The following is a 12123-nucleotide window of genomic DNA, read 5'->3' as shown; positions in this document are numbered from 1 at the left end:
GGCACACTTTAGGAGTCTCCCTGCTTTCACTTACAAGGCCCTTTTTGTTGGGTGGTGACCCCAGGAGCCGGCAGCTCCATGAACGTGTGACTCATGAGGTGCTCACAAACAGGGCAGAGTTGGGGTCCTTAGACATGTCAGATGCAGCTTCAGGCCTTTCTGCCAATATTGACCCAGCCTGCCTCTGCAGAATGACTCATGGGGCCACTCCCCTGGAACCCAGTTGAGCCCTCAATCCCCAGCAGAGCTATTGTCTACGGTGTACATTAAGACTTAAATCATAGGAGGGGGAAAAAATCTGTGATGTGTCTGGGTGTCACGGAGACAGTATTTGCTGATATTCCTCCCCACAAGGCCTAATCCAAATTGGGCAACATCTTGGCCAAAACTTGAGGGGAAAACATCCTGACTTCATGTGGAGACCATTTCTTCTTATCTCCCCCTTCTCCAGTTAACCGTATGGCATTAAGTGAACTTTCCTTGCATTCAGTGACATTTCTTGAAAACCTTCCTTCTCTAAGTAGCCTCCTGGTCTCACCGCACTGTTAGGCAGCGAGAGGGTCCCAGGGCAGATCTCCCGCTATGCTGCTCAGCGTTGGCTCTATTCGGTGGCTCTGGAAAAGTACGCCTTAGGTATTCGCCCACACCCGGTTGTTGACTCTTTGTGGTGCCGAGTGATCGCCCTCTTGTGGACAGAGAACAGGTTGCCGATAGGGAATCCGATTGGGGTGGAGGCTGGGAAGAGGGCACCCAGGAAAGGGGAAAGGGAGTTTGGTGGCGGGGGGGGGGGGGGGGGGGGGCACGACGACGGGGGGGAAACGGACGACGACCTAGTTGGTATTTGAGCCCCTGAGGAACCAGCAAGGGAGATGAGGCTGGGGATGGGAGCCAAAGCTTAGCAAGACTGGGCTGATCGAGGGGAGACAGAATTCCTTATTCAGGGAACGCCAAGGTGGGAGCATGCTTTCGCTTCTAGCAATCAGTTCGATTTCATTCGAGGCACATTTGTTACAAGCAAGTCAAGGAAGAGACGGTTTCTGTAAAAACGGGAATCCGAGGCTGTTCAGATCCCTTTCCAGGTTAGAAGACCGAGACAGCCAGCGAGGCACCTGGAGGGGCAGTTGTCTGGGGATTCAGAGGCTGGTGGTGGAAGATGCTTGGTTCCTCAGGAGGCAGACAGGCTCTACTGTGTGTGTGTGTGTGTGTGTGTGTGATGTGTGTGTGTGTGTGTCTCAAAGCTAGGGAGGAACAGAAGGTGTGAGTCCAAAGCTAGAGAGGACCAGAAGGTGCAGAGTCCTTCTGCTAAACAAGACTTCACCTCCCTGAGTGTGGTGGCGCACCTCATTAATGCCAGAGACAGATGAATTGCTGTTGAGTTCAGGGCTAGCCTGGTCTACAGAGGGACTAGCAGGCCAGTCAGGGCTGCATAATGAGATCCAGTATGAATGAAAAAGGGGGGGAGGGGCTTAAACAAAACAAAACAAAGCGAAATAAAACAAATAACAAAACTTTTGTTTGCATTGGGGATGCAGTTTGAAATTGAGAAGTGAAGAGGTATTACGGGAAATTTTGGTGAGTGTGGCAGGCGGGGCAGAGAATTGGGTGTGGTCAGATGTAGACTGACTACTTTTTTTTTTAAATTTTTTTTTAAAAATTATTTTACTTTTTTTTTCCTGAGATGGGGTGTCCCTGTAGCTTTGGAGTCTGTCCTGGAACTAGATCTGTAGACCAGGCTGGTCTTGAACTCACAGAGAGTCTCTTGCCTCTGACTCCTGAGTGCTGGGATTAAAGGCACGCCACACTGCCCAGCCTAGATCGACTACTTTCCAGAAGATTTCAAGTTGACCCTTGAACATGGTCTCGGTTCCTAGGAAGGGGCTGGAGTGGGGGACTTAGCAGTGGATTCCTTCCTACAGATGCCCCAAGACTCCTGAGGGTTGGTCGGAGGGAGTGGCCTTGCTACCCCTCTTCCGGTGGCCAAGGCTCTGTTCTACGTGGCAGTAATGCCATAATCTAGTCATCCCTACACCCTTGAAGTTGGACCGGCAGCATCTGTTTCCATAAACTGGGCTGCCCCACCCAGGTTGAAGTTTGGGGTAAGACTGACTCGGGCCACATTATCTGTCCTCTGCCAAGCATGGCTGAGACCGTCAGGAAAGTCGCGACACTTCCCGCAGTGTTGGTGTCCTACAACGCTCGCGTTTGTACAAGGTGTCCCTCTACCCGCTGTGGTCCCATCTCCAGGATTGTGTGTAGTGTGTTTCTAACCCCATTCGAATGTAAGGACAGAGCAGCAGGATCATGGTGGGGCAGTAGGAGTTCCGGGAGGGGCTGAGCTCTCCTGACTCCAGGCCAGATCATTCCCGCCTTTCTCTGCAGCTTCCAGATTTTCTTTTTAAAGATTTATTTATTTATTATGTATACAACATTCCTTCCATGTATGCTTGCATGCCAGAAGAGGGTGCCAGATCTCATTACAGATGGCTGTGAGCCACCATGTGGTTGCTGGGAATTGAACTCAGGACCTCTGGAAGAGCAGTCAGTGTTCTTAACCTCTGAGCCATCTCTCCAGCCCCTGCAGCTTCCAGATTTAATTTCCCTATTTTTTTCTCATATCTTTCTCTTAAATATTCTACATTTAATATATAAACAGCTTATAGATGACACCTAAAATATAAATACTGCAACACAAAATACCCAGGTTGTAACACCCGATTCTGTGTTACCCTCTCCGTACAGTTTGCGCGCCACTGTACCATACGCAAGTCGGGCAAGGGCCTGAAGATGGAAAGGACACACAAGAGATCTGGGTCATTCGAAAGGAGATCAGCCGAACATCGTTTATTCAACTTTGGGGAAATCCTTAAATACCTCGCTGCTGCACAAGGATTTCCCCCAGGCAGGTGGGAAATTACTATACCAAAGATGAAATAATGCCCTCCATCTAATCACCAGGCGGGTCAGAGGGAGCAAGGAACAAACAGAATGTTTTAGCTGGCTGACCAGAAACTGTCCTCAAGATGCACCCAAGGAACAGGGGCAGACCCGGGCCCTACACCAGGTTAAGAAACACACATTTATTTGGCTGAGGTGGCTTAGTGGATAAAGGCATTTGCTGTCTAGCCTGCTGACCTGTGTTTAATTCCTAGGATCCACATGGTGAAAGGAGAGTACACACAGGCATGTACACATAGAAATAAATAAACGTAATATAATAAAAAAGAAAAACAGGCTCGGAGAGATGCACAGCAGAGGCCTGGAACTGGGTTCCCAGCACCCACAGGGAGCAGCTCGAACCAGCCTGAGCTCCAGATCCAAGGGATCTGATGCCCCCTTCTGGCCACTGCATGCACATGCACTCTATTGCACATACTTTCCTCCAACAAATAAACACATCTGATTTAAAAAATAAATTTAAATCTTTAAAAGAGAGAAACACTGTAGCAGATACAGAGTTTGGTTAATTTGTTAGAGCGGCTCAAAGAGCCAGAGCGACAGACACCGTTTATGCACTGTTCACTAGGGATATAAAAAAGAAACAACAGCTGGATGGAAAAGATGTGGAAGACCAGGCCTGTAAGGAGGAGTAAGGCACACTCCTGCCCTCCCTGGGTGCACCGCGCTCACAGATTCTCTGTACATTCAGCCATCTGAGCCCTCTCATTTATTTTATTTTATTTTATTTTATTTAGAGTGTCATGTAGCCCCAGAGCCCTTAGCTTTGTTATGTAGTTGAGGTTGACTTTGTTTGAATCCTTGATCCCCCTCTCTTTCCCTTCTAAGAGTTGGGATCACAGATACATGTCACTAAATCAGGCTTGAGCTTGATCTTTTTAGGTTATTTATGGGAGCTTCCTTAGGAAGCATGAATGATTACAACCCTAGCCACCGACAAGGTTTGCCTGCAGTTCTGGAAGGTGGCAGGTGGGGATGAAAGTACCAATCATCTAACATCTGGGTCTAGTGAGGGCTGCTATTGCTCCAGCGAAACACCATGACCAAAAGCAAGCTGGGCAGGAGAAGGTTTATTTGGCTTCAGCTTCCACATTGTAATCTGTTACTGAAGGAAGTCAGGGCAACAATGCAAACAGGGTAGGAACCTGGAGGCAGGAGCTGATGCCGAGGTCATGGAAGGATGCTGCTTACTGGCTTGCTCATCATGACTTACACAGCCTGCTTTCTTATAGAACCCAGGACCACTAGCCCAGGACTGGGCCCTACCTGCATCGGTCACTAATTAAGAAAATGCTCCTCCTTTGAGACAGGGTTTCTCTGTGTAACCACTCTGGCCATCATGGAACTCACTCTGTAGACCAGGTTGGCCTTGAGCTTAAGAGATCTGCCTGCCTCTACCTCCTGAGTGTTGGTATTAAAGACATTCATCACCAGTGCCTGGCTATGGCTCAGTCTTACGGGATCATTTTCTCAGCTGAGGCTCCCTCCTCTCAGATGACTCTAGCTTGTGTCAAGTTGACATAAAACCAGCCTGCACGCATAAAAAACTTCCTTATCACTCTGTAGATTCCAAGGTTCTAGAAGCTGTGTGCCTGGAAGGAGAGGAAGAGAATATATACATTTCACAATGTCACTGTATGTTTGTTTCTGACTTCTCTTCTCTTTGCACCTAATCTATTTCAGTGCCAATACAACGCATCCCGGTATACCTTACAATAGTGTTGGAGATCTACTAAAGCAAATCTCCCATTTGTTCTTCTTCTGCAGGATATTTTATCTATTATTGGTCTCTACTTTTAAGATATACACTTTAGGGGACTAGAGAGATGGTTAAGAGTGCTTGCCATTCTTACAGAGGGCCTGGATTATGGTGGCTCACAGAGGTCTGAAGCTCCAGTTCCAGGAGGAGATGATGCCATCTTCTGGCCTCTGTGAGAACTGCATGCATGGGGTGCACTTACACACATGACAGCAAAACACCAATACACATATATAAAAATGGGTAAGCCGAGCATGGTGGCACAGGCCCTTAATCTAGCACTCAGAAGGTAGAGGCAAGCAGATCTCTGTGAGTTCCAGTCTATCTGAGGCTATGCAGGGAGACCTTGTCTCAAAACCAAACCAAACCAAACAAACACCCTCCCTAAGTGTGTGTGTGTGTGTGTGTGTGTGTGTGTGTGTGTGTATGAGATTTTTGATTGGCATTGCATTCATTATGCAGAGCAAATTTTGGAGAATATTGACTTTTCAAATACATAAATGTGATTTATCTCTTTTTTTTTGTTTGTTTTTGAGAGAGTGTTTCTCTGTGTAGCCCTGGCTATCTTGGAGCTAGTTCTGTAGATCATGCTGGCCTCACACTCAAGAGATCTGTCTGCCTCTGCCTTCCAAGTGCTCGAATTCAAGGAGTGCGCTACCATGCCTGACTTATCTCTTCATTTTAAAGGAATATCTTCAGTACCTTTGAATGACATGCTGTCCTATCTAATCTATAAGAACTTGCGCTAGCTTTTCATTACTATAGCAAAAGACGTGAGACAATCAACTTAAGAAGAAAGGTTTCTTTTAGTTCTCAGTTTTGAAGACTTAGATCCACGGTAGGTTGGCCCTACTGCTTCCGGGCCTGTGACAAGAGAGTGCATTGTAATGGAGCACGTGGGGAAACCATTTGCCTCATGGCCTAGATGTGAAAAAGGAGAGGAGGGGGCGGGGCCTCAATATTCCCTTTAAGGATATATTCCCATCAATGAGAAGAGTCTTACTAGTTTCTCTATTTCCTCTGTGTGTGTGTGTTAGGCAAGCATTTAGCTGGACCCTAAAGTGCAGACCCGTGTGTGTGTGTGTGTGTGGTGTGTGTGTGGTGTGTGTGTGTGTGTGCCTGTGTGTTAGGCAAGCATTCCACCACTGAGCTGGACCCTTAAGTGCAAACCTTGGGGTTTAAAATATTTATTTATTTATTTGGTCCCCATCAAGGTTGTCTCCGTGCACAACCTGCTCTAGGTCCCTAGGATAATCCCAAGGTCACTGCCACTCCAGTCTTCAGCCGGACCCCACCCTCTTGGCTTGTGTCCAGCAAAGCCTCCAAGTGCCCTCTGCTAGTGTTCCTGCCTTCCTCCTGCCCCCGCCTCCCACAGTCCACCAAGGTTATGGAGGGTCTCACCAGCAGCTGGTAGAACTTGCCTCAGCTTGCCTTCCTCAGGCTCCAGACGTCCTTGCTGTCACACCTTCAAGATCCCTCCTCTTGAAAGTCCTCCCAAGCTCTTCCTCACCCTCCGCCTGGAAACGGGACTTCCAAACTCCATTAGAGCGTCAAACTTTTTAAGAGGAAGTTGCTGCGTAGAGAAGCCAGAGATGCCAGGAAAGGCTGCTCTCACTGACTGCTAATGGCAGTGTGAACTGCTATTACTGTGAGGGAAAGTCCTACAGCAAGAGCTACTTAAATTAAATATGCATGTGCCCAGCACCCAGCAACTTCACTCCTGGGATCCATATCATCGAAATAAAAGCATCATTCCTTAAAGATGCAAATATTTAAACACTTCAGTGAAATTATTAATCGCTTTCAGTGGAAAAACATGAAGCAGGCAAGGACTCTGCAACAGGGAGGTAGCAAATGGCTAGATGAATCGCACTTCTCAAAACAGTATTTAGACTTACCTTAGAAAGCATGCAGAGTCTGGTGTGGTGACACAAGCTTGTAGTCTCAGTACTCAAGAGGTGGAGGCAGGAGGACTCCTACAATTGTGAGGCCATTCTGGATTATACTGTGAGTTCGAGGCCAGTCTGATACATATCTACAACCCCCACCTCAGAAGCCAGGTGGTCCCACCCCTCCTAGGTAGACCTTGGGGAGGTACCGGAGTATGATTGAGTCCTGTCATTGGTACTTGTGAAGGGGGAAAAAATGTTGGGCCCAGGGCAGCTTTCTCAGGTCAACTTAGTACACACCTGCCAAGATGGGTTCTATAGATCACCTCAGTCTACCTTAGGGCAATGTTACCCTAGGGCAATGCTAGCTCTTAGGTGCCCTCCTGTTCCCATTTCACCTTGGGACCTGTTCCTTGCCTTTGCAGGAGACAGCATTAACAGCTAGATATAAACTTGTTCTGTGTTTACCCTCGGAATGACTAATTCAGTTTCTTTATTAGCTTTAATTCAAAATCATTACAGAGTATGGAGTTCTAGTCTTGTGAAAGCTACTAACTTATTATATATAGACTGTTAAAAAATACAAGTTAGTCAATCATCTTTAAAGTACCAATATGATTAGTTACAGTAATAAACCTTATTTAGTTTCCTGTATATGTTTACAAAGTCAAACTTAAAGCAAGTAATAAAAAACAAAGTTTGTCTAATCAGACATACCTAGGCAGCCCTCATACTTCAGAGATCTGCGGAATATGGCATTTAAAATATTAATAATAATTAAAAAGCTTATTATATTAGACAGAGACTCCGAGATCTTAGCAGTAACCCAAGGTCTTCAGAGAAGATTATGAGACACCATGATGTCTCCACCTGGATTACAATGACGCTGACCACTGGGCAAGATGACCCCCAGTACAACACCAGCTGTCAGGACCTGGTCCAAACTGTGGGAAAACAGCAGGATCTTGGAGAATGGATTGCACCTCTTTTGCCTAGACAAGATATGGTCAGTCTTTTCCATGTCTCTCTTCCACAGAAAAAGAAAATGTTCACCTTATGGACCTGGATGAGACAGTAGGACTGCTGTTCTGGGTATTTCTGCCTCTAATGCTATGGAGACCTGGGTATGACTAACTGTGTATGGACTATGGTCCCTGTCATTTTTAATAGATGCAGAAACTATTTGGTCTGTACTCAGATACACTTTATTCTTCTGAGATCTCTGATAGTATTAATTGCTAGGACAGTTATAATGTCAGTTTAGCAGGAAAAGGTATCCTGATAAAAGTTTATAAGCTTTGAGGGTCTAAAAATGGCTTAAGATATAAAAAAACATTTCTAATTTCTTCCCCCACCCCCATGGTAGTTCTAATAAACTAATAGAGAAATGATTACTTGCTATGTGGGTCACAAGGTCAAGATTTTAGATCTATTCTGGTTGCCATTTAAATATAAACTTAAAGGTGATTTTCATTGGGCCAAAGACATCTCTGTCCAAACCATACATGGTTCTCTGGACAGCAGAAAAATAGAAATGCTTCTAACAAATCTGTAGTTTTTGCTAGGACTCAAAGGTAGGAGTCTATTCCTTCTGTTTACAGATACCCGTTATCTGCTTTTTCTACAATTTGGGTTTTTCTTTAAATAAATTTTAACTTCTGTTCCTAGCTTAAACTTATCTCAGTAGGGTTCCACTTGGCTGCAAGTGCATCTGAGCATCAGTTGCTGACAACAACCTGCTCTGAATGGTGGCGAGCCCTGGACTTTCTGAAAGCTGATGTGAATCAGTTCAGCTGATATGAACACTCCCTGTTCTTTCAACAAAGTCTGATGAGTGCCCCAATGCCTAAATGCCCCCCTCCCCATCTTTGGCTAGCCTTTCAACCTGCTTCGGCCCGGATAACAACACCCCAATGTCAGCCTGAAGTAGTTGCGGAAAGGAACACGTTGTCCCATGCCCCTTGCCCAAAATAGGTTGAAAGGCTGAGACAAGAGGAACTTCCTGACCTGTAGTGCCTGTTGATATACTAGGTCCAGAGTTGTCAATTAATTTAAGTAGTTCCATGTCCCCTTAAAACCAGGGGCAAGCAGGACCCAAGATTGGGTTCTGTAATCAGTGCTTGTGAAGGGGGAAATGTGGGGCCAGTCATGATGATCTAAGTATGGGAACATCACCCAAAGGAAGTTCTTTACTTCCAACCATGATCACCTGCCAGAATAGAACTCAGCCATCCATAAATTTAATAAGAGGCCTGAGTCTCAATAGTTTACTCTGAAGCAATATCTGGTTGCAGCAAGAACCACAAGCTGAGATTACCTGACCTCCATCCAAAACCAGACCATTCAAAAAAAAAAAAATGCCTAACATTCCAGTGTTGTAGATAGGATCACCTGCCAGAACACATTCACCAGGACACCCCTAGACAAAAGTCAGCCAATCAGGGGTCTTAAATCTCAAAAACCCCTCATCCCCACCTTTACTACTATAAAAACCTAATTCTAACTGAGCTCGGGGCTCTCCGTTTATTCCAACATGCTGGACATGCGGAGAGACTGTGGTATAGGAGTTCCTTCTGTTTATGTGTTGCTTTCATTGGTTAATGAATAAAAAAACTGCTTTTGCCCTGATAGGACAGAACTTAGGTAGGCAGAATAGACAAAACTAAATGCTAAAAAAAGGGCAGAGTGGCAGATGCCATAGATCTCCTGCCTGAGACAGACACTGGTTAAAATCTTGCCAGTAAGCCACAGTCACATGGCAATACACAGATTAATAGAAATGGGTTAAATTAAAATATAAAAATTAGCCAATTAAAAAACTAAAGCTAATGGACTAAGCAGTAATTTAATAAATACAGTTTCTGTGTAGTTATTTCGGGTGTAAGCTAGCCAGGTGACTGGGACGGAACAAGGGCCCACGCTCCATGCAACAAGACCGAGTTTGCAAACTTGGTTAAAATAAAGGTTTTTCCATACAGGACTTGGCTTTTGCGGGGACTTTGTGGATTTGGGCATAACAAGGGGGTGGGGAGAAACTTGCTGTGGAGCTCTTCTTGAAGGTGTGGAAGGTGAAGTGGGAGCATGGAAGGACCTGGGAGCCACTGGCCATTGCAGAGATATGTCCAAGGAGCTCTCCTAGTGCCCACACCTAGCTGTGCCCTTTCAGAGCCTGGGCAACTCATTTCTGTGCTCAGAAGGAGGAGGAGGAGTGGTGAAGCTGTGGGCTCCTGCTCCCACCCTTCCTCCAGAGGTAGACAAGAGCCACCAATCAGCAAGACCTTCTGCTGGAAGAGGAGGGTCTCACACGGTGCTTCCTGTCAGTACCACCTCTCCTCCATCTTCAAACCTAAAGCTCTGCATGGTCCCATTCATCCCAGCTGCTGTCCCTGGTGTGTTAGAGTGAAGGCTCATGGGGGTTTCCCATGATGCTTTGCCTAGACCCCGAGTAGAGGATGGTCCGCACACTGGTCCCGATTCTCCTTTCCTGAATGAAGGCTGTTACTGATTTCCTCATGAAGTGTCTAGAGGAAGGTCCACTCTGACTTCTACCTGCTCCATGCACTTTCCTCTCTGGGTTATTTCCTCCAGGGAAAAGAATTAGCAAGCCAAGATATCACACATCCACTATTACAGCTTCTTTTTCTATCACATACTTATTTATTTTTGTGGATGTGTGAGTGTGTGTATGTGTGTGAGACATGCACAGAGACAGAGAGACAGAGAGGAATATATAGAGAGGAAGACAGGGAGGAAGGGGGGAGAGAGAGAGAAACTTTTGAGAGTTGTTGCCTTCTGCCACATGGTTCCAGGGTTGAACTCAGATCATTGAATTTGCCTGCAGGCACCTTTACCCACGGAACCGTCTCTGGCCCCTTCTTTTAACAAAGTCAAAACGCCTCATGTGGGCCCTTTTAGTGTGCACTCAGTGCCCAGTGAGGATCTTCTCTGTTTTCTTCCTAAGAGAAAATGAGCAAAGTTCTCCTCTTTTCTTTTTGTAAAAATAGCCTTATTCGGGTTTTACTCACATGCCACCAAATCGCCCCTTTAAAAGTGCTCAGAAGCTCAGTGCTGAGTGTGAGGCTCACACCTGTAACCCTAGCACTTGTAAGGGGAAGTGGGAGGAGCAGGGCACAGTGGAGGCCAGCCTAGGCTACATGGTGAGTGTCAGGCCATCCAAGGACAGGTAATGGGATCCTGACTCAAAGAGCACCGCTAAATCTAGACCCCCCCCCCCAAAATGTTCAATTTAGGGGTCTATTTTTTAAAAGTGTTTTGGTGTTGTGCTTGTATGTGTAACTGTGCGCTACTGTATGGGGGCTTGGAACCAAGTCTGGGTTCTCTGCTCTTACCTGCTGAGCCCCTCTCCAGCTCCAATTCAGAGGAGTTAATAAGCTTGGCATTCTATAACCTTTACCATGATTTGATTTTCGATCATTTTAATCCCTTTAGCAACCTGATGCCCATTGGCAGTCCTTCCCTCTGGCCTCTGGCAGCCCCTAACACAATTCTGTCTCTACATCTGTGGGCTCTGGGTATTGCGTACAAATGAGAGCTCTCAGGAACCGCTCACGATGCTTCACTGTGTTCAGCTCCTCTGCAGCAGCACACAGCAGTATTTGGCTCAGCACACGCTAGTACCCCGTCTTATGTACATATCACAGGGTGTGGATATACACAACAGCTGATGAGCATTGGGGTTATTTCTCCATGAAAAAATTGCACATCATGAAAGCAGGATAAAGCATGAGTGTTCACATAGGGTTTGTGCAGATGCGTTTTCAATTCTTTGGTTCAGGGATGTACACAGGCATGAATGAGCTCCTTCTTGCTCACAGAAAGCAAATCACATGGCTTTTCACATCACTCACCCTCAGTGAGGTAGCAACATGGGCAACACTGTGGCCCTTGGTTTCCTGTGAGCTTCTTACCAGGATAACCTCATTAATGCTGTACAATTCTGCCTCCACTATCAGGGTATTTTGCTCAGTCTCCAAACACCCTTTCCAGTCCCCATTTCTTCTGAGCAGAGGAGGGAAGATCTGTTTCTCTGAGACTCAGGAAAATCCAGCTGTCTGGTCTGGGGGTATAGCTGAGAAGCACAGCTCACCAGCCTGGGGTCCTCGACTCACACCGCCACAACATGGTAATGGTTGGCTGGCTCACATCCTTGTGGCATCTTCCCCTAGCGCAGTAGTCCTTGCCAGGCTTGGCACAAGTGTTGTGTAGGTGCCGCAACCACGCGCCTAGAGCTTTTGAAGCTGGGAGGGCAAAGGAGCCCCCAGCTCTGCTGTGTTAGTACAGTCACAGAAGCTGCATAAAGAAACAAAAGTCCCATGAAACAAAAAACACCTGCTGAGTGAAATCCCCTAGTGAACCCAGCAGCTGGGAGGATGCAGGCAGTCTTCCAAGGTCACCATAGCAACCAGAAACAGAGCCTTTCATACAGTTTGCTGGCCTCTTCAGAGACAAAGACCTGTAGACATCTAGATGAACTTGGGGCAACCCGTGGCTGCTCAGGTT

The sequence above is a fragment of the Myodes glareolus genome, chromosome 17 (assembly GCF_982192425.1).
Source record: "Myodes glareolus chromosome 17, mMyoGla1.1, whole genome shotgun sequence".
In the NCBI taxonomy this organism is placed as follows: Eukaryota; Metazoa; Chordata; class Mammalia; order Rodentia; family Cricetidae; genus Myodes; species Myodes glareolus.
Note: the sequence above shows the minus strand (reverse complement) of the source record.